Source organism: Puma concolor, chromosome B1 (genome assembly GCF_028749965.1).
Source record: "Puma concolor isolate L17-30 chromosome B1, mPumCon1.1.hap2, whole genome shotgun sequence".
In the NCBI taxonomy this organism is placed as follows: Eukaryota; Metazoa; Chordata; class Mammalia; order Carnivora; family Felidae; genus Puma; species Puma concolor.
Window position 1 is genome coordinate 50558371 of NC_141670.1, and position 21155 is coordinate 50579525.

The 21155-nt window shown below is 40.4% G+C and overlaps 1 protein-coding gene across 6 annotated transcripts in view; it reads left to right on the forward strand.

Annotated features, from left to right (window-relative positions):
- The window catches only part of EXTL3 (exostosin like glycosyltransferase 3), a 132376-nt gene that overhangs the window by 52014 nt on the left and 59207 nt on the right, over positions 1 to 21155 (forward strand). The window contains exon 1 of one of the 6 annotated variants that reach the window (XM_086703786.1): positions 2096 to 2243. The exons of 3 other annotated variants lie outside the window; for them this stretch is intronic. The gene's annotated coding sequence lies outside the window, so the exon portion shown is untranslated. Of the gene's footprint in view, positions 1 to 2095; positions 2244 to 2616; positions 2756 to 16468; positions 17261 to 21155 lie in introns of those variants that run through there. 2 more of the 6 variants (XM_086703781.1, XM_086703787.1) reach the window with 2 other exon arrangements.

Consider the following 21155-nt stretch of genomic DNA (forward strand, 5'->3'; position numbering starts at 1 on the left):
AAATAAATAAATAGACATTAAAAAAATAATAAAGTCCTGATGAGACAATCTGATTGTTCTGGTAAAGAATACTGGCTGGAGTTCAGAGGACTTGGAGTTCCATTTGTACTTCACACCTCACTCTGTGATCTTGGGCACTTTATTTAGCCTCTTAATGTCTCAGTTCTCCATCTATACACTGATATCTCCCTGTAAGGATTAAAATGAGACAATGCCTATAAAGGGTTTAGCTTATTGCTTGGCAATTAAGTATTTATAAAACATGTATTAAGAGGATGACGATGATGTGATGGTGTCTGGAGTGCAGCTGGAAGACAGAGACTGGAGCGCTGTAGGGAGGGATCTGCTTAGAGGTGCAGATGATGCAAGGGAGCTGACTGAAATTGGCAACAGAGTGTGGAGAGGAAGAAGAAAGTAGCCCGTCATAGCTTTTCAGGGAACACCTCTTAGGAGTCAGGAGAAGGAACAGGAACCAGAGGAAGAGACTGAGCTAGAACTGTTTGAGAGAAGGAGATACGAGAGAGGACAGGCTCAAAAGAGCCAAAGGAAGAGGATGGTCAGCATTCGGGGCTCCAGTAAAGTCAAGGATACATCATATTTTGGTTGGGTATCCCTTTTTCGTCTTAAAGCCTGCCTATCCTAAGAATCAAATAGATCGACCAGGTGGTGAAACAATGTGTTAATTCACTCAAAAGTGTAAGAAATTATTTAGGCTGAGTCCTCAGGTAGCAGCTATTTGCAGGTCCTCTCTTGTCAGCGTGGAGATGAACCAATACCTGGTAATTCTTACCGTAGCTTCTGGGCCATAGCTTCTGGGCCTGTGTGTGTCTCCTCCCACACTGCCAGACTTCTGCCTGCTGCCACACACCTCTGGAGGAGAGCCAGGAAGATGAACTGTTTAAAAAAAGAGAAAGAGACTCTCTGTCCCAAAAATAAATAAACGTTGAAAAAAAATAAAAAAGAAAGAGAAAAGAAAAAAGCCAACTTCAGATTTTTCAGGATATTTGGGCAACAGTTTTCCTCATTTTCACTTCCTGGAATGCTTCTCATTTTTAAAAATTCGATTCCCCCTCTATGACTTTCCTGAACACATTGGTAAAAGAAAGTTTTTTTTGTACATACGTAATGGTGGTGAGGCTCTGGATATTTGTTCATAGTGAAATTATTACAATAAAGTAATAAAGGTAAGGAAAACAGTGAGGTATGAGAAGAAAGGGAAATAGGGGTGAGTAAGGAGGTGTCAAGAAGGAAGAAAAAGGAGGATCAGAAAGAGGAGGGGCTGATGGGTGTGGAGAGATGAAGAGTACGTTCTGGAAAACAGTTTGCTAGGTTTTTTTTAAAGTTTTGTTTTGCAGATGGAATCCTGAGCTCAAACTGTCCCCTGTGGGAAACTAATCAATCTTCAGTGGTTTCTCAGCCTCCTAGCTAGAGCGTGGGCCTGGGCTCCAGCAGAAACGGTGTTTGGATGGGTTATATGGCAGCTGTGGACCTGTCTCAGGGGGTGCAGTTCCTCTGAACTACCAGACCACCCACACACAGGGATGGGAGCCGGCCCCTGGCCCTCCTCAGCTTCTCCAGGTTCTGGTGTGTTTTTGGTTTCCTGCTTAGGAAACCCTGGAAGAGAAGCCCTGCCTTTTGGGGATTAAAAACATGCTTAAAAAAAAATGTTGAAGCAAATTTAATCTCAGATTTTACTGCATTTATAGATTTTAGATGCTTTAAACTCATTCTTGAGTTAACAATAATGATCAGGTGTGTCTTTTAAGATTGGTAGAGTTCCTTCGCCCACCCGCATTGTTCCAGTTACCCTAAAAGTCTTGTCCTGACTTTGCAGGTGTTGGAGTGTCTCTTAGGATTGTAGAATATGTGCATTTTCAGATTCACAGGGATTGGCTCTTAAGTGTTTCAAACGGTATTTCTTTTCCCTCCTAGTTTTGGTTGATCTTGCCACACGACTGGATTAAGCTATTGTTTTTGCAAAGCCCCGGGCTTTTTGTCCCCCCCCCCCCCCCCCCCCCCCGAAGCATCCATGCCGCCTGGCCTTTTCTTTGCTGTTGAATATTAAAAGTGTTTCAAAACTCCAGTCCATTGTTGGAGCCGGTCAGCTCATTTAGGAAGGCCTTTTCTACGGGTCTGGGTTTATTTTTGGATTGAATTTCACTGGGCCCGCTCGAAGCAGCTGAGGCTGTCGTAGCCGCAACCTGTTCCAGAACTGTCGGGGGCATTCTCTCCGCACTCCATAGGTAGGTTTTTCTAAAGGACGAGGAGCATTTGTAGGGCGCTGGTTTGAGGGCTCAGGGGACCTGCCGCGTCTTTTCTTCCCGCTCGCCCGGCTGGCCGCCCTCGCACTAGCTTTCCCACAATCCCCCGCTCTGTCGCCGCCGCCACAGTTCCTGGACCCTGGCGAACCCGGCGGCTGAGCCCGAGGCCTCGGCGGCCCTTCGGGCGCTGCCCGGAAAGTCGCCCCCGCCCCCCGCCCCTCGGCTCTTGAGAGCCCGGGTTCGGCCATTTCCGGCCCGGCGCACTTCGGCAAGTTCCGCAGACGCTTGTCGGAAATGGCTGCCCACCGGCAGGGGGAGCGGAGGATCCGGCGCGGCCTGGAAGGCGGGCGGCAGGCGGCGAGAGCGGCTCTTGGGCACCCGAGTTTCGCACAGGCGGCGGAGGCTCGTCCCTGAGCTGGAAGCCGGTCGGACTCCTGGCGACGGCGGCGGCTGGGGCCCCGAGCAGGGAAGCGGCGACCAGGAAGCGGCTCGTGGTAGGGATCCTGGGGCTGGCCCTGAGCGCTGGGCACCGGGCAGGCGGGAGGGACCGGGTCTGGCAGTGCTGGGGCCGCGGGAGCCCTGGGGAGACTGCTGCCCTGAGCGGCGGGGGCGTGTAGCTTCGGAGTAGGCCTTCCCAGACGTCTCGAGGAACTGGGGAGAGGACCTCCAGGGCCTTAGCCACCAGCAAGGAGGGGTTAGCCGGGTTCCGGGGGTTCTAAACACGCCCCTCCCTCTCCCCGGCGCCCCTTGTAGCCTCAGTTTGGGGCTGCGCTCCCACCTCCACCCCTTCTTCTGGAAGCTCGGTTTCAGCTGTGCAGCGTCTTCTGTTCCCTAAGCCCTCCATCCTCCTGCCCCCTGTGTTTGTCCAGCTGCTTGTGTAAGAGCATCTTCTGTCGACGAAGGGGCAGCCCATGTCTGCCTCCCTCCCATGTTCCCGGTGCACACACTCCCACATCTGCTTTGGGTGCGTTCAGACACAGTCGCCCGCAGCTGTTTCTCCTTTGGCTCTTTTCACGGGGTTCACCTCCTTTGATCATAAGCCCTCAGTCAGAATAGCCACTTCCTATCCGAGGGTTCAGGTGCCGCTGTTCTCTGCATTTGGGGCTCTTGTGCCCAGGCCCAGCTGTGTAGCGATGGGCCTAGCGCTGCTTGGGCAAAAGGGCTGCAGGGTGCCTGTCTGCACTACTGAAATCTTAGCCCAGTGACCCGACCCGTGCGCTGCAGGGGACAGTACGAATCGCGAACCTTTTGAAGATCAGGCAGGGCTGCCAGATAGAATGTTTATCTCTTCTCCACATTGAGCCAGTGGTTCAGTTCCTTTTTAGGTATCTGTAGTTCTCAAAAGACTTGAATTTGGTAGATGTGAACTTCTTTTCTTTCCTTTTAAAAAATTCCAAGGGCTTCATCAAATCCTCTTGGTTCAACTCCCATGGAGGAGGAGGCATTGCAGAACAACGTATGTCCTCCCCCCGCCCCATATGTGATTTACTTAAGAGGTGTCTCTGGCAGTTCTTCCCCTCACTTTGTCCAATTTTTCCTCTAATTTAGGTAGCTTCACTTTTTAAGGCTGGGCTTTCCATATTTTCTTTTGTTTTAAAAAGATCTTTGTGTGTTGTGGTCACGGAGACTATCTGAATTTTTCCCTGTTTTGCTTAGTGGTTAGTCTTGCACTCTGTCCAGTTATTATACGATATATCCAGAGTGCCTGGGATAGTAACCTGTGGGGTCTTGATAGTCTTGAGTGAATCTAAGCATTCTCCACAACTTATGTAGCAAGGAGGCTTTTCAATATTTCCTGATGAAAGAAAGGCTGTCTTCTTATTTGTCTTCTTAACTCTTATTTGGTGAGTTAAAAATACCTTATCCTGTGGGAATTTCCTGATCTTCTGGGGGAGCCTGAGGAGTCCTAAGTACTCATAAGTATGTGGGATGCTAGCTTAAATACTTTCTAGAAGAGAATTAGAATTGTGAATCTTCGGAATACTCGAAATTTTTATTCAGTACCCGAAGAGAATGGTCATTGCTCTGAGTGGGCGTAGCTACTAACCAAATATTGAAAATGTGCCTTCATTTCTTCATATTTCTCTCCATTTTCTAGGGAAAAAACTGGCATTAAATGTTCGGTGGGTAGTTGGAATCTCTTAATGATGAGGCCTCAGAGTTGTAACCTATGAGTAAAAAGACAAGTTAGAAATGGGTCAGGGGTTGGGCCTGAGAAGTGGATTTGTATGACACTGTGGAAGGTTCAAAGGATGGTTGAATGCTATCAGAAGAATGTGGTGGTGAGATAAGGACGTGCCCTTTCCCTCACGACACTAGGCTCGCTGTTGTGTGGAAAGTCATTGACGGGTGGTGTGGAGTGAGGTGGTGGCAGGGGTGGGTGTGTGTGTGGTCCCTACCTGAGGTGAGATTGGTAAGTAGTCCCGGGAGGAGGATTGGAAATATTGCTGAAGTAGAAATAGAGTCAGGTATTAGAAAAATGAAGATCCCTCTAGATCTACTGTTGGTAGAGATTTGAGTGTCTTTGCATGTAGTAACTTAAGAGTGAGGCAAGGAATATGAATCTTTCATAAAGTCCTAACACTGTGCACTTATTTCTGCTGGATATTAAGTTTATATCAGAAAACTTATTTTAGCATATTTATTTCCATTTTATTTTTATTCCCTCATAGTTTTTGGTAACTCTTTTGAAGACGTATGATAGGATAAGAGGAAAGAAAAGATTTTTCATGTATTTGTATGTTACATGAAAATAGTGGGGCTCAGACACATGGGAGTCTGAGAACTTAAGAGGGACAGAGGTAGATTCACCTAGAAGCACCATTTTTTCCTGCCTGAACCAGTCCCACCTCCTGTACACTGGGAATTTTTCACCTCTCTTTGCTGATGTTACTAGGTGGAAGAGAGGCAGGATTAAAAATTTTGTCATCTTGAGTATGTAAGAGGAATATGGAGTCTCCATTTAGCAGCATATTTGCCTCCCCTACACCTAGGCCATAATGTTTAGTGTAGGATTTTGCACCAGAATGACCTAGTAACATTCCAGGGATGGAACCATAGGAAGATGAACTATGTCTCAGTATTCAGCCACCTGTGTGGTTTGTAACCTGAGAGTACCTTTACAGAAAAGTAGGTAAACTTTTTCTGTAAAGGGCCAAATAATAACTATTTTAGGTTTTGCAGCATTTCAACTATGCTGCTGTACGGTGAAAGCAGCATATACGTAATACATATTACAATATAAATAAATACAGTAGTATATACATACGATCCATAATTGAATGAGCAAGGCTGTGTTCCACTGTAACTTTATTTACAGAACAGGCAGCTGGCTGTAGTTTACCAGTGTCTGCCTTAGTGGATCAGCCCCTCACACACATGTCATTACCTTTTGTATATTCCTCTGCTTGTGCACAATACCTTTTAGACTGGTCGGTGATATTAATGATTAACATCCTGGATGTTTGCTTTGGTGACGGTTTACTCTGTTATCCTATCTTCTTATATTGTTGTCAGTTTAACCTTGTTTTCCACCTTCCTTTGAAACATTTTTTGCAGCAAATGTTTGATCTGTGGGAGGAATAAAAAATGAATTAGGTTGGGAATATACGCCTAGCTTGTATAATAAAAGAAATACATAAATACCTTATGATGGTAGGTTGTAATAATGTCTTAAATGACTGTAGTTCTTTGGCATCATATAGTACTTTTTTTTTTTTTGTCACATGGGTTTTGATCTTTACAGTAACTGAGAGATAGGAGACTAAATGTTAACAATATTCCTTCTTTTGAGGGGGAAGGAAGGTCAGAAAGAAAAGTGAGATGTGGGGAGGTTTAGTTATTTGACCAAGTTTAGTGGTAGTAAGTACAGAATTCTTGAACTGGCCAGTAATACTTACAGAGCTGTTTCCATTTGAATATTTACAATGACATGAACCTCCCTGGGCAGAATTTGTAGATGAGTTTTCTTTTTCCTAATTGAGCTGCGGTTGGCCTCTGTAATTGTCACCTTTCAGGGCAGTATGAAACAAATCTATGCCTCTTCTCTGTGACAGTTCTTCAGATGTTGGAAGGTAGTCATCATGTTTCCCCAGGACACGAGTTGCAAACTGGTGTGCAGGAGTCAAATAAGGCCTGCACACATATCATTTGGCTGCCCAGTTTATGCAAAAACTTAAAATTGGGAGCTGACTTTTAGAAATGGGGATATTTCACATAAAAATTTCTATCTGGCATTTCTTGAGAAAAAAACTTAGAGGATTCAGTGATACAGAGCTCACAATTTCTGATGATAGTAATCTCCCTTAGATGCTAAATATACTCTCCATTTTGCTAAAGTGTCTACCTGCTGGCTTCACTAGTTTACTTCACTTTGAGGGCTTTTGTAGTCCTTGAGATTGCTGTCCTTTTCTTAAGGTTTTCTATTCCACAGTCTAAATAAATATTCCCATTTCCTTCAAATGTTTCTTATTTGACAGTTTCATATCTCCTCATCAGCTTCTTAGTCCTCTGCCTTTCATTTACTTTCTTACTGTCCCTCTTAAAGTGTACTCAGCACAGCTTATGGTATTCAACATTCACTGTCGCCTTACAGGGTGGAGAGTAACCTTTACTCCTTCCTATTTCAACACTAGGTTAAAAAAAAAAAAAGAAAGAGAACAGCAGAAAAACAAAGTTTAAGGGTTTTTTTGCCCTAAGGGTTTTTTGTGTGTGTATGTGAGTGTGCATGCTGCAGTTAAATCAGATCATTTCCATGTAGTTTTGGCATCTAAGTGCTGAACTTCCCTTTATCTCTATTAAATTTTATCTGCTTTGATAGTCCAGATTGATAAAATCTTTTTGTATCCTGAATTTTTTTCCAACCTTGACTTACTCTTCCCAGCATGACTTGTTTATTGTTGAAGTAGAGCTGTAAAATATAAAAGCACTGTGGCTTAGGAAATAGTTGATGAGGACCCTGTTACAAATGGAAAATTAAGGGGGGCCTCAAAGAAAGCATTGTGTTGAAAATCTTGGAGGTGAAACAAAAGGTCTTGGGAAGAGCCTAGCTGTCCTAAGTTGACGTGTTGGTACTATTCTACCCCCACAATAAAATATATATGTATGTGCTTTCAGTGTGCAAGGTGGTTGTAAGTCAGTGGGGATCCAAGAATCTAAAAGGATCTTTGAGGTCATCTACTTCAGTCCTTTAATTTAGGAGTTTAAAAAGGATAAGGAGCATATGAGTCCAGAAGGACAAGAAATTGTGAAGTTAGAGGACCTGATGAATCAGATGGTAATGAGAGAGGGACGTTAAAACTGGAGTCTCAGGTTGAATTCACCCATGAAGGTTGCAGTCAGATGCCTGAGTCATAAAGCTGATTTATGTGTGACTTAGTACACTTTTACTTCAGTTTTCTGTGCCATTCATAGCGTAAAATAAAAATCATGTTTTCCTGAGTCACGGAAACCTTAGAGAAATTAGTTTGCACTCTAGGTACTTGTACATCAAGTTGACTGTTCCAGGAAGATACTTTAGCAAAATCCATCTGAAGACCTTATTTTTAAAAATGTGTTTTTCCACCTTCCTCCCTCCTGTATAGTGGAATCTCTATTTTTCCACTGAATATTTTCCAATTTTATTTAAAATGATTGAAAAGATTATTGACAGCTTGATAGTCATTTTAGTGACATGGATTTTATCATACTTTATACTTAACCATGCTTCTAATTTTGGAAATTTAATTAAAATTTTTATTTTTATTTTTGCTATTAAAAAGAATGCTGTGGTTATTACATCCTTATAAAACAAATCTTCGTTCACATGGAATACATTCCTAGAAAGTGAAATTGCTGGACATTTTAAAGACTTTTGTTACAAATGGCAAATTACTTTTCCATTAACCTTCCTACTAACTCAAGCAAGAGTACCTGCCACACGACGTAGCTGCCCATGTGGTGCAGAGCCGCACAGTACCTTATTAGTGGTATACTTTGTAGTGTTTTAGTGTGAACATTCTTGAGGTTAAATCTTTTTTCTCATCCCTGAATCTTACCTAATAATAATTTCTGGAAGTGGAATTGTAGGGTCAGAGTGTAGGCACAGTTTCAGGGCTCTTATTACTTACTGCTGAATTGTGCTCCAGAGGTGTGCCAATTTTCACTTCCAGCGGCAGAGTGTGGGGATGTTACCCTTAATCCAGGCTAGCACCGTATGTTAAAATTTTACAATTCTTTGCTGATACACATGTGGAAAATGTCCCTGTATCTTGATTATATGTCAATTTCTATGATTGTCAGGGTAATCAGTCATCTAAAACTGTTTATCATTTGGGCCCTTCTTATATACTGGCATACCTCAGACACATGGCAGACCACTGCAGTAAAGTAACACAATAAAGCATGCCAAATGATTTTTTTTTCCTCTGTGCATATAAAAGTTATGTTTATGCTGCAGTGTAGTCTATTAAGTGCACAGTAACATTATGTCTAAAAAATGTACATACCTTAATTAAAAAATATTGCCAAAATATGCTATCATCTGAGCTTTTGGCAAGTCATGATCTTTCTTCTGGTGGAGGGTGTTGCCTCAATGCTAATGGCTGCTGATCGATCTGGGTGGTGGTGTTGGAGGTTGGGGTGGCTGTGGCTGTTTCTTCGAAGAAGACAACAGTGAAGTCTGCCCCATCAATTGACTCACGAACAATTTCTCTGTAGCATATGAAGCTGTTTGATAGCATTTTATACACAGTAGAACTTCTTTCGAAACTGGAGTCAGTTCCCTCAAACCCTGCCACTGCGTTGTTGTTCTAACCCCTTTGTTGTCATTTCTACAGCTTTCCCAGCATCTTCACTGGGAGTAGATTCCATCTCAAGAAACCACTTTCTTTGCTCATCTGTAAGAAGCAATTGCTCATCTGTTCATTATCACGAGATTGCAGCAAGTCAGTCGTAACTTCAGTTGTTAGGCTCCACTTCTTTTTTTTTTTTTTTTTGAGAGACAGAGAGGGAGGGATAGAGAATCTCAAGCCGGCTCCACACCTGGCACAGAGCCTGACATGGGACTCGATCCCACAGACCCTGGGATCATGACCTGAGCCGAAATCAAGAGTCAGATGCTCAACTGACTGAGCCACTCAGGAGCCCCAAGAATCACCTTTTAAATCTGTAGATTCCAGGGCTTATGCCAGACCCTGTGAACCTGAATCGTGGGGCCAGAGCCCAGCCTCTTTCAGGTTCCACTCCTTGTTCTTGTTCTCTTGCTGTTTCCACCACATGTGCAGTTACTTCCTCTGCTGAAGTCCTGAACCCCTCAAAGTCATCCATGAAAGTTACAATCAGATTTCTCCAAAATTCTGTTTATGTTGATATTTTGACCTCTTCCCATGAATCACAAATATTCTTAATGGTATCTGGAATGGTGATTCCTTTTCAGAAGGTTTTTAATTTACTTTGCCTAGATCCATCAGAAGAATCCCTGTCTGTGGGAGCTGTAAGGCTTACAACATATATTTCTTTTTTCTTTTATTTTTTTTAGTTTTCTTTCTTAGCACACACAAGTGGGGGAAAGGCAGAGAGAAGGGGAGACAGAATCCCAAGCAGGCTCTGTGCCATCAGTGCATAGCCTGATTCGAGGCTCGAACCCACAAACCGTGAGATCATGACCTGAGCTGAGATCAAGAGTCAGACACTTAACTGTCACAGGTGCCCCACAACATGTATTTTTTAAATAATATGACTTGGAAGTTGAAGTGCTTCCTTGATCTATGAGCTACTGAATGGATGTTGTGTTAGCAGGCATGAAAACAACATAAATCTTATTGTTCATCTCTATCAAACTGTTGGTCATGAGTGACCAGGTGCACTGTAAGTGAGCAGTAATATTTTGAAAGAAATCTTTTTTTTCTGAGCAGTAGGTCTCAACACGGGCTTAGAATATTCAGTAAACCGTGTTGTAAACAGATGTGCTGTCATCCAGGGTTTGTTCCATTTATAGAGCACGGGCAGAGTAAATTTATCATAATTAAGGACCCTAGAATTTTCACAGTGATAAATGAGCATTGGCTTCAACTTAGCTGCATTAGCCCCTAACAGCAGAGTCTATCCTTTAAAAAGCTTTGAAGCCAGGCATTGTCTTCTCCTCTCTAGCTATGGTAGTCCTTGATGGCATCTTCTTTCGATAGAAAGCTGTTTCATCTATATTAAAAATTAGGTTAGCTTAGCCACCTTCATTAATTATCTTAGATCATCTGGATAACTTGCTGCAGCTTCTACAGCAGCACTTGCTGCTTTACCTTGCACTTTGATGTTACAGAGATGGCTTATTTCCTCAAACCTCTTGAACCAACCTCTGCTAGTTTCAGGCTTTTCTTCTGCAGCTTCCTTATCTCTCAGCCTTCACAGAATTGAAAACCTTTAGGGCCTTGCCCTGGATTAGGCTTTGGTTTAACAGAATGTTATGCTGGTTTGATCTTTTGTCCACACCACTTGCTTCATATTAGCAACAAGGCTATTTTGCTTTCTTACCATTTGTGTGAACATTTTTAATTTCCTTCAAGAATTTTTCCTTTGCATTCACAACTTGGCTGTTTGGCATGAGAGCCCTAGGTTTTGGCCTTGTGGCTTTCAACATGCCTTCCTTACTAAGCTTAATCATTCCCAGCTTTTGATTTAAAGTGAGAGACATGTGACTCTTCCTATAACTTGAACACTTACAGGCCATTGTCTGGTTACTAACTGGCCTCATTTCCATATTGTTGTGTGTCAGGGAATAGGGACACCTGAGGAGAGGGAGAGATACAGGGGAATAGCATCGGTGAAGCAGTCAGAACACACACACACAACAGTTATCTATTAAGTTTGCTATCTTAGATGGGCACGGTTGGTGGGGCCCCGAAGTAATTACAATAGTAACATCAAAGATCACTGATTACAGATCACCCTAACAAATAAAATAATGATGAAAAAGATTGAAATATTGTGAGAATTACCAAAATATGACATAGAGACACGAAGTAAGCAACTGTTGGAAAAATGGAAGATAAACTTGCTTGACTCAGGTTGCCACAGGCTTTGAACTTATAAAGAACACAGTATTGTGAAGTGCAATTAAATGAAGCAAAATAAAATGAGGTATGCATGTAATTTCCTGTTTATTTCCCTTGACCACTCAAGTTGTATTGCCTTTACTTCTATTAATGTCATATTGCAAATATTTTCCCCAGTCTTTTCATTGAATCTCAACTTTTAAAAAAGTAAATATATAGAATCTTTTGAGACTTATGTAGTCAAATCTGTTGAACTTTTACAGATAATGTTCTTCTTTGAATTCCTGTAGTAGTGGCTGTACTCACCTTGAGATGATATTACGTGTATTCCTTTTGTTCTTTTTATGGTTTCATTTATTACAATTACCTCTTGAATCCATCTGGGACTTATTTTTAGATTTGGTTTGTCATACAGGAATTTGAATTTATTTTTTCCAGAAAAGTGAATTGTCACATTATTTTTTGAAAAATCTAGCATGGTGTACTTTAAAGTGATGGCAGTAAGGTAATATTTTTCTTTATAAAACTAATACATGCTTTTTGTAAAAATGAATGATGACAAAAATGAGTGTTAAGTAAGCAAATAGTAGACATGTGAGTAGCATGGTATAGAACAGATCGACCTGGATTTGTATCTGGGCTCTTCCACTTATTTGCTGTATGGCCTTGAACAAGCTACCTAACATCAGTGATTCATACTCCTTTATCAGTAAAGAAGAAATAATACCCACAGATGGTGGACATGAGGATGGAATGAGATAATATGTGTAAAGTGTGTTATCTGGAGTACATTGTAAATATAAATAAATATAGTTACAACAAGTGAAAAGCCTCCTCTACCTTCCATGTCTTCCAAAGGTGTAGTCTGTAGAATTCTTACTTGAATAAGGTGTATTGCTGTTGGCCTTCCTTAGTTGTGTCTAATTACATTGATTCAGATGTCATCAATCTGAATGGGAGTTGTCATTAATTCTTTGTTAGTCCAGTGGTTTTGAGTTAGAGTTGTGTGTCCTGTGTTAAAATCACCTGGGAGTTTTGTCAAACCACAGGATCCTTGGCCCACACTTTGGAGTTCTGATTCAGTTAATGTAGGCAGGGCCGCAGTTTATCATTTGAAAAAATTCTTGAGTGAGTTGTGAATCTGATTTGTAACCTTAGTTAAAAACTGACTGGTGAGGCAATATGCTTTTGGTTAGTGGGACGTTATGAAACTGGTGGGAAGGGAAACATATAGGAAATGGCATAATTTTCAAATTGAAGACTTATGTTAGGAGTTGAGAGTTCTGGTTTCAGGTTTATTGCTGACTAAACAGGTGACCTGGGTTAATCAATAATTTTTGTTTACTTGTTAATACCTTGATTTGTTTGCGAGTGATATTTGTGGAACATCTTTGGCCTTAGAAATCTGCTCTTGAGCCCAAAGAATACTTGTTGTTCTCTAACAGCCCTATAATAAAGGTGGCTTCACTGTGGTTAAGTTTGTGATTATATTGTAATCTTGAGTCCCAACTCAGTATGTTAATTTTTCTTACTTTGGCTTTTAATTGGTGACAACTTTCTATTTTCATTGTTTTATACCCAGGTTGAGTTTATCCAATAAATAAGCTACTGTGGTTGTTGTATTGTGAAAAACACATGGCTCAAAAAACTGCTAGAACTGATACATGAATTCAGTAAAGTTGCAGGCTACAAAATCAATGTACAGAAATCTGTTGCATTTCTATATACCAATAACGAAGCAGCAGAAAGAGAAACTAAGAAAACAAAACAGTTGCACCAAAAACAATAAGATACCTAGGAATAAACCTAACCAAAGAGGTAAAAGACCTGTACTCTGAAAAACTATAGAACCCTGATGAAAGAAATTCAAGATGACACAAAGAAATGGAAAGACATTCCATGCTCGTGGATTGGAAGAACAAATGTTAAAATGTGCATACTACCCAAAGCAATCTACACATTTAATGCAATCCCTATGAGAATACCAACAGCATTTTTCACAGCTAGAACAAACCTAAAATTTGTATGGAACCAGAAAAGACACCACATAGCCAAAGTAACTTTGAAAGAGCAAAGCTGGAGACATCACAGTTCCAGACCTCAAGTTATATTACAAATCTGTAGTGATCAGAACAGTATGGCATTGGCACAAAAATAGACACAGATCAGTGAAACAGAATAGAAAACCCAGAAATGAACCCACAACTATATGGTCAACTAATCGACAAAGCAGGAAAGAATATCTGTGGGAAAAAGACAGTCTCTTCAACAAATGGTGTTGGGAAAACACCAAACACGTTTGGTTAGCTACATGCAAAAAGTGAAACTGGACCACTTCCTTATACCAAACACAAAAACAAATTCAAAATGGGTTAATGACTTAAATGTGAGATCTGAAACAGTAAAAATCCTAGAGAAGAACACAGGCAGCAGCCTTTGTTGGCTATAGCGGCATTTTCCTAGATATGTCTCCTGAGGCAAGGGAAATAAAAGCAAAAATGAACTATTGGGACTACATCCAAATAAAAAGCTTCTGCACAGCAAAAGAAACCACAGCAATAAAATTAAAGGCAACCTTCAGAATGAAGAAGATATTTGCAAATGACATCCGATAAAAGGTTGGTATCCAAAATCTATAAAGAACTTATCAAACTCAACACTCAAAAAACAATCCAGTTAAGAAATGGGCAGAAGACATGAATAGACATTTTTTCCAAAGAAGACATACAGATAGCTAACACATGAAAAGATACTCAACATCACTCATCATCAGGAAAAGCAGATCAAAACTACGAGATATCATCTCACACCTGTCAGAATGGCTAAAATTAATACAGGAAACAGCTGATGTTGGTGAGGAGAAAGGGGAACCCACGTGCACTGTTGGTGGGAATGCAAACTGGTGCAGCCCCTGAGGAAAACAGTGTGGAGGTTCCTCAGAAAAATAGAATCACCCTATAATTTAGTAGTTGCACTAAGTATTTATCCAAAGAATACGAAAATACAATTCAAAAGGCTGCATGCTCCCCAGTGTTTTATAAATAGCATTGTCTACAATAGCCAAATTATAGAAATAGCCCAAGTGTCTATCGACTGATTAATGGATAAAGAAGAGGTGATATATACGTATACAGTGGAATATTACTCAGCCATCAAAAGAACGAAACCTTGCCATTTGCAGCAACATGGATGGAGCTAGAGAGTATTATGTTAAGTGAAATAAGTCAGAGAAAGACAAATACTTTGCATACGATTTCACTCATATTGGAATTTAAGAAAGCAAACAAGCAAAGGCGAAAAAAAGGCACACTGAGAAACAGACTCTTAACTGTAGAGAACAAACTGATGTTTACCAGAAGGGACGTGGGTGGGGGGAGGGGTTAAATAGGTGATGGGGATTAAAGAGGGCACCTGTGATGGGTGCTGGGTGTTGCATGGAAGTGTTGAATCAGTATGTTGTACATCTGAAACTAGTATTACACTGAATGTTAACTAACTGGAATTTAAATAAAAGCTTAAAAAAAATCATAGTGGGGAAAAAAATACCCATGGCCTCTATCTCCTTTATCTTGTGAAGTGCCTATGTGCAGTTCTTACCAATTATGCTTTATTTACAGTTAGCTTCTCTGGAAAGTGCCTTATGTTGTTTTGAACAACAGACAAGAGTAGTCAGAATCTTAACAGTAGTACTAGTATCGGGGAATTGTTTTAGTGCTTTTTAAAATACTTCCTGATTTTTGAACGAGGCACTACCTTGCCATAACAGGCTGTTAGTCATGCCTGTGTTTAGTAGGAAATCAGGAAATGATGTTCTTTTGGGTTGTTGGTATTTAAAAACAAAACAAAACCTCTGAAATATTGCTTTCAACAACCTTACTGAAATGATTTCCTGTACAGAACTGTGTTTACCTAATTTGAAGGCCTAGTGGCAATAACAGCAGCAATGTACAAACAGTTCTGTAGAACCTGCACCTGGGTTGAAATGAGATGCTGCCTCCTTGATGGGCCAATTTTGACTTAAAAAAAAAAAAAAGGTAGCACTGCATCCACAGATACACAGGTAAGTCATAGGTTACACCAGCAAAGGTATTTTGCTGAGCATATTATTGTCTTTGTTTAGCAGATAAATACTTCAAATATGAATAGAGTGTTAGCTTTTGGTTCTGAAGTAGTATTACTGTGTTTTAATTATAATTATTATCCATGGTTACAGTGGAGCAATAGTAATATGGATAATTTTAAAATAATTTATGCATGGTATGCATGTGCACTATGTTCCTTGAGTTAATGTCACAGGCAATTCACCATTAATGGTTAAGGGATTAATAGTGTGAGCAACTCTAAAATGAACCCTCAAATCAAAGCAACTCTAAGAGTTTGATTTGAAGCTAAGCTTTATTTAGTATGGATGGTCTTAGGCAAATTACCTAACCTCTGTTCTTTGGTTTCCTCATGTGAGAATTAGAGTAGTACCTGTTTCATAGGATTGTTGTGTAGATTAACTAAGTATGTTTAGAAGTATAATCAGTTTAACCAGGAACAGTAAACTTTCAATAACTGTTAGCTATTATAATTACTGACAATATTAAAGTCAGTTGAAAGTTTCATTTGGGAATGTCTTATAGTGTTGAGCTTCTTCCTGTTCTTGCCCCATTCACTCTTCATACCTTTCAGATGTGATACATGATGGCAGCCCAAATGGAACCAGCCATTCCCTTCTTTCCTCCCTTCTAATTTTTTTCTCTTCCCCTGTGTGTTTTACTTTAGTATAGGTTATTTTTGTTTTTGATATGAAGAAAATTATATAAGTTTATTAAAAGGCATAAGAGAAGACCTGAATAAACAGACATCCCACATCCATGATAAAGAGTTTAAATATCAAAGTATTTTAGTGGTTTTTAAAAAAAATTTTTTTTTTAAATTTTTTTTTCAACGTTTATTTATTTTTGGGACAGAGAGAGACAGAGCATGAATGGGGGAGGGGCAGAGAGAGAGGGAGACACAGAATCGGAAACAGGCTCCAGGCTCTGAGCCATCAGCCCAGAGCCTGACGCGGGGCTCGAACTCCCGGACCGCGAGATCGTGACCTGGCTGAAGTCGGACGCTTAACCAACTGCGCCACCCAGGCGCCCCTAAAAAAATTTTTTTTGAGAGAGGGCATGTGAACACAAGTGGAGGAGGGGAAGAGGGAGAGGGACTCTTAAGCAGGCTCCATGGTCAGCACGGAGCCTGTTACAGGGCTTGATCTCCCAACTGTGAGACCATGACCTGAGTGGAAACCCAAGAGTTGGGTGTTTAAACGACTTAGCCATCCAGGCAACCCCCAAATATTTTATTTTTTAAAAATTTTTATTTATTTTGAGAGAGAGAGAGCGCACGAGCTGGGGAGGGTTGGAGAGAGAAGGAGAAAGAAAGAGAGAAATTCCAAGCAGGCCCTGCCCTGTCAGTGCAGAGCCTGATGAGGGGCTCAAATCCACAAACCGTGAGATCATGACCTGAGCCTAAATCAAGAGTTGGATGCTTAACTGACCAAGCCACTCAGGAGCCCCCAGAGTATTTTAGTTTTAAAAGAAGAAAAGTCCATTCAGTAGGATGGTTGTTGTATCATCAGACCCTTGAAAGCCAACTCCTGATCACAGGTAACATTCCTGCTGATAATAAGAGTTTGCCAGTTGTGAAAAGGAATGTTACAAGAGAAGACTGCTGCAAAGAAAAGGTGATAACAGAGAGCATTGATATGAGGAAGATGAGGGGGGAATACAAGTGCATGCAAAATTCTGAATTGGAACTGTAAACCTCTTGGACTTTTGAATTGAGTTTTTCATATTTCTACTTAACAGGAATGGAACTTGTTTCAAGCCCTCAAGCAAGTGGATAGTGGATGAAGAATTCTACTTTGTATTTTAATCAGCAAAATGTTTTGATTAGAGGAAGATTAGAAAGTTAGGGCATCAGCCAGCCATGATCTGAATGGTAAATCACCGTGTACAAGTATTTAGAATTTTTTCTTTCTCTTTGCTACAAGAAGAAACTTAACTACTGTAACTTCCTTATAATCATAGATGTACTCTTATTACCATTGGAACATTAAGGTGTGGATGTCTGTGTTGCTGACCATGGAAAGGGAGATATCAGGAGGAGGTCAAGGTTAGGTAAATTTAGAGTCATCTGGTTGAGGGGGCTAATTGAAGCTAATTGGTGAGCTCTCGGACAAAGGATGAACTGGTGAAGAACCATTGTCTTTAAAAGTGGTGAAAGGAGTCAGAGAAAGAGCTGTTGGCATGGAGAACCAAGAGAGCAGATGACTAAAAAAGTATAAAATACAAATTAACTTAGTATGAGATAAGAGGTGTGTGTGAGAAAAATGACAAAACATTTTGATGGAAGAAATAAAAGAAGATGTGAATAAATGGATGGATTTTCATGCTTCTGGATAAGATTATATGAAAATAATACTTCCATACTTAAATGCAACATAATTCTTTTGTATATATTACTGAATTCTGTTCACTAATGTTAAGTTTTTTCATCCCTGTATTCATGAGAGATATTTGTAGCTTTCTTTTTTGGTGGTTTTTGTCTGGTTTTGGTATCAGGGTAATGCTACCTTTATGAAATAAACTGAGAAGTATTCCCTGTGGTAGAGATTATATCATGGGCTGGAGATTTCTCTGTGGGGAGGGGTTAAAATTACAAAGTTGACTTATTTATAGAATTAATTATTTCAAATGTTATTTCATTTCATCTAAGCTGTCAAATTTACATGTGTAGATGCACTGCGTTAGCTGAGTCCCACAAATATTTTTTGTGTATAATACGTTATTTCAGTCTTCCTTACTATCTTTTTGATGCCTGCAGGGACTGTAGTGATCCTGTTTCATTCTTGACGTTGGAATTTGCAACTTTTCTTTTTTTGTCAGTCTTGCAGGTTTTTCAAAACTCTTGACAAACTTCGTTTTTAAATTGATACTTTGTTTTTGTTTTTCTGTTTTTTTTATTGGTCTGCTCTTTCCTTCCTGTTTACTTTGTGTTTATTTTGTTCTTTTTCTAGGTTCTTTTTTTTCCCTGTTTATTTATTTATTTTGAGAGAGAGACAGCACAAGTCGGCAAGGGGCAGACAGAGGGAGAGAGAACCCCAAGCAGGCTCTGCACTGTCAGCATGGAGCCCGATGTGGGGCTCGAACTCAAGAAACTGTGAGATCATGACCTGGGCTGAAACCAAGAGTTAGATGCTTTACCTGACTGAGACACCCAGGAGCCCATTTTTCTAGGTTTTTTTTTTTATTTTTAAAAAAAAATTTTTTTTTCCACGTTTTTATTTATTTTTGCGACAGAGAGAGACAGAGCATGAACAGGGGAGGGGCAGAGAGAGAGGGAGACACAGAATCGGAAACAGGCTCCAGGCTCTGAGCCATCAGCCCAGAGCCTGACGCGGGGCTCGAACTCACGAACCGCGAGATCGTGACCTGGCTGAAATCGGACACTCAACCGACTGCGCCACCCAGGCGCCCCAATTTTTCTAGGTTTTTGAAGTAGGAGCCTAGGTTATTGACTTAAGGCTTTACCTCTTTTCTGAAATGTGTAAGACTTTACCTCTTTTCTAATGTGGGCACTCCATGAATACATTTTCTTTTGAGCACTGCTTTAGCTGAGCCCCATGAATATTTTTTGTGTATAATATGTTATTGAACCCTGGAAGTAGGTAGGGATTTTCTTTCTTTCTTTTTTTAATGTTTATTTTTGAGAGAGAGAGAGAGAGAGAGAGACAGAGCACGAGCATGGGAGGGGCAGAGAGAGAGGGAGACACAGAATCTGAAGCAGGCTCCAGGCTCTGAGCTGTCAGCACAGAGCTTGACATGGAGCTCGAACTCATGAATCATGTGATCATGACCTAAGCCAAAGTCAGATGCTTAACTGACTAAGTCACCCAGGCGCCCTGGGGATTTTCAACATCACTTTAAGGAGGAAATTATATAACATTCCTAAATTATCAAAGCTTTGTGGAGTCCTGAGACAGATGGTATGGCTGCAAGTCCAGGTGGCCTTCAAGCTTCCTCCTAGCTGTGAAGTTCTCTTTTTATTTTACAATATTTTATTTTCCTTGAATCAAGACTACCTAGTCTCTAAATCTTAAACTTGATGTAGAATGAAAATGTAAATTAAGACTTTCAACTGGTATCATTATTCATTGAGCAATGATTAGATACCCAGAACTTTGTAGTGTTCTGTGGGGGGATTTCAAAAGTGGTGAGAAAAGTAGTTTCTTTGTAGAAGGAGTTTTAATCTAGCTGGCAAGAAATAAATAAATCTAATGAACAGTTGATTAAGTTCTGAATCCTCTGAAAGTGGGTGTTTAGAGACTTGAGAAATCAAGTGTAGTTGGAGAAAGATTTATGAAAGAAGTCAGTCTTTAAAATGGCCCCACTCTGTGCTGATAATGTGGAGCCTGCTACGAGTTCTCTCTCACTCTCTCACTTGCTCACTCTTTCTCTCTGTCCTCTACCCCTCTCCCACTGGCTTTTTCTCACTTTCTCTCAAAATAAATAAACATTAAAAAAAATGTCCCCAAAGAATAAATGGGTAAGTGGAAAAGAGAAAGAATGCCAATCCAAGTGTCTGTTAGTGTGTCTGTTGGGGAGGAGAGATGGAGAAGATTGGAGAAAGAGCCACAACTTGAGCTGACTCATTCTTTACATTACAGGAGCGCTCAAAAGAGTCATGATTTGAATGTATGTGGAATAGTTTAAATAAGGTGGATAGGTAGAGCAAACCTTGTTATAGAGGTTTCCGCTATTAATGATCATGTAGTAAAATGTCTAATGATGTGGGACATTAGACTGTTCTTGATGTCAGGGAAAAAAATCAAATTACAAAAGGAATATACATGTTTAATATGTTTTTGTATGCATATTTATTCATGCATAGAGAAAAGACTGGAAGAGGTCTCTGGTTTTGACAAAATAGCAGACCAGATAAATGTAACGCGCCTGCTGCCACAAAATGCGTATTGTACTCTCCAGAAAAAAAGGTAACAATCCTCATTAAAATAAAAAAGTGTGGTAGGAGCAGGCAAGGATGGGGATTGAAAAAGCATGTGGTGTGCAATTTGATGTTATATTCCCTTAGAGTGTTTGCTAGTCTTAGTAACTTGCATTTTAGTTTCCATAGAGACCAGAGAAAAACCCTTAGGCCTGTGCGTGTTAGAATTGAGACAGTAGATAAGAGTATATTCAAAGGGCTGAACATTCACTTAAGGAGTAGATAGACTAGAAAAAATGTGCCTGTGAGCATACACAGATGTCTCTGTTAGTCTGGATCCTGGATTTGTTGGGGAGGGGAGTGCTGAGAACTCAAGACCATGACTTTCCCCTTCATGTCGGTATTATGTTTGAATTTACAGTACATGTGGGGTCTGGGAGAATCTCCAGATTGAGAATTGACATTAAAAAAAATGGTTTAAGGCTGATGATATGACAGAGGTATTTGGAAAACAGAAACTGTTCTAGAGGGGCATATCCTCAACCCAGAACACATGTAATTCCCAGAAATAAAACACTACCAAAAATGAACTTAATATAGAATTATAAAGCACGTGAAGAAACAGTCCATTATTCCTCTAAAAGCAAGAATTAGCAGATAGAACAAATTAAACACATGTAGGGAAGGAATAGAAAATATAAAGAATAGGTGCTATCATAAACATGAGGCCACTTGAAAAAGAAACTAGTAGAATTTCTGAAAATGTAAAATTTAAACCCAGTGGGTAGGATAAACAGCAGCTTAGAAACAGAAGAGAGAATTAATGAGCTAGATCAGAATTTGGCAAACCATAGCTTATTGGGTGAATCTGAGTTGTGGCTTGTTTTTG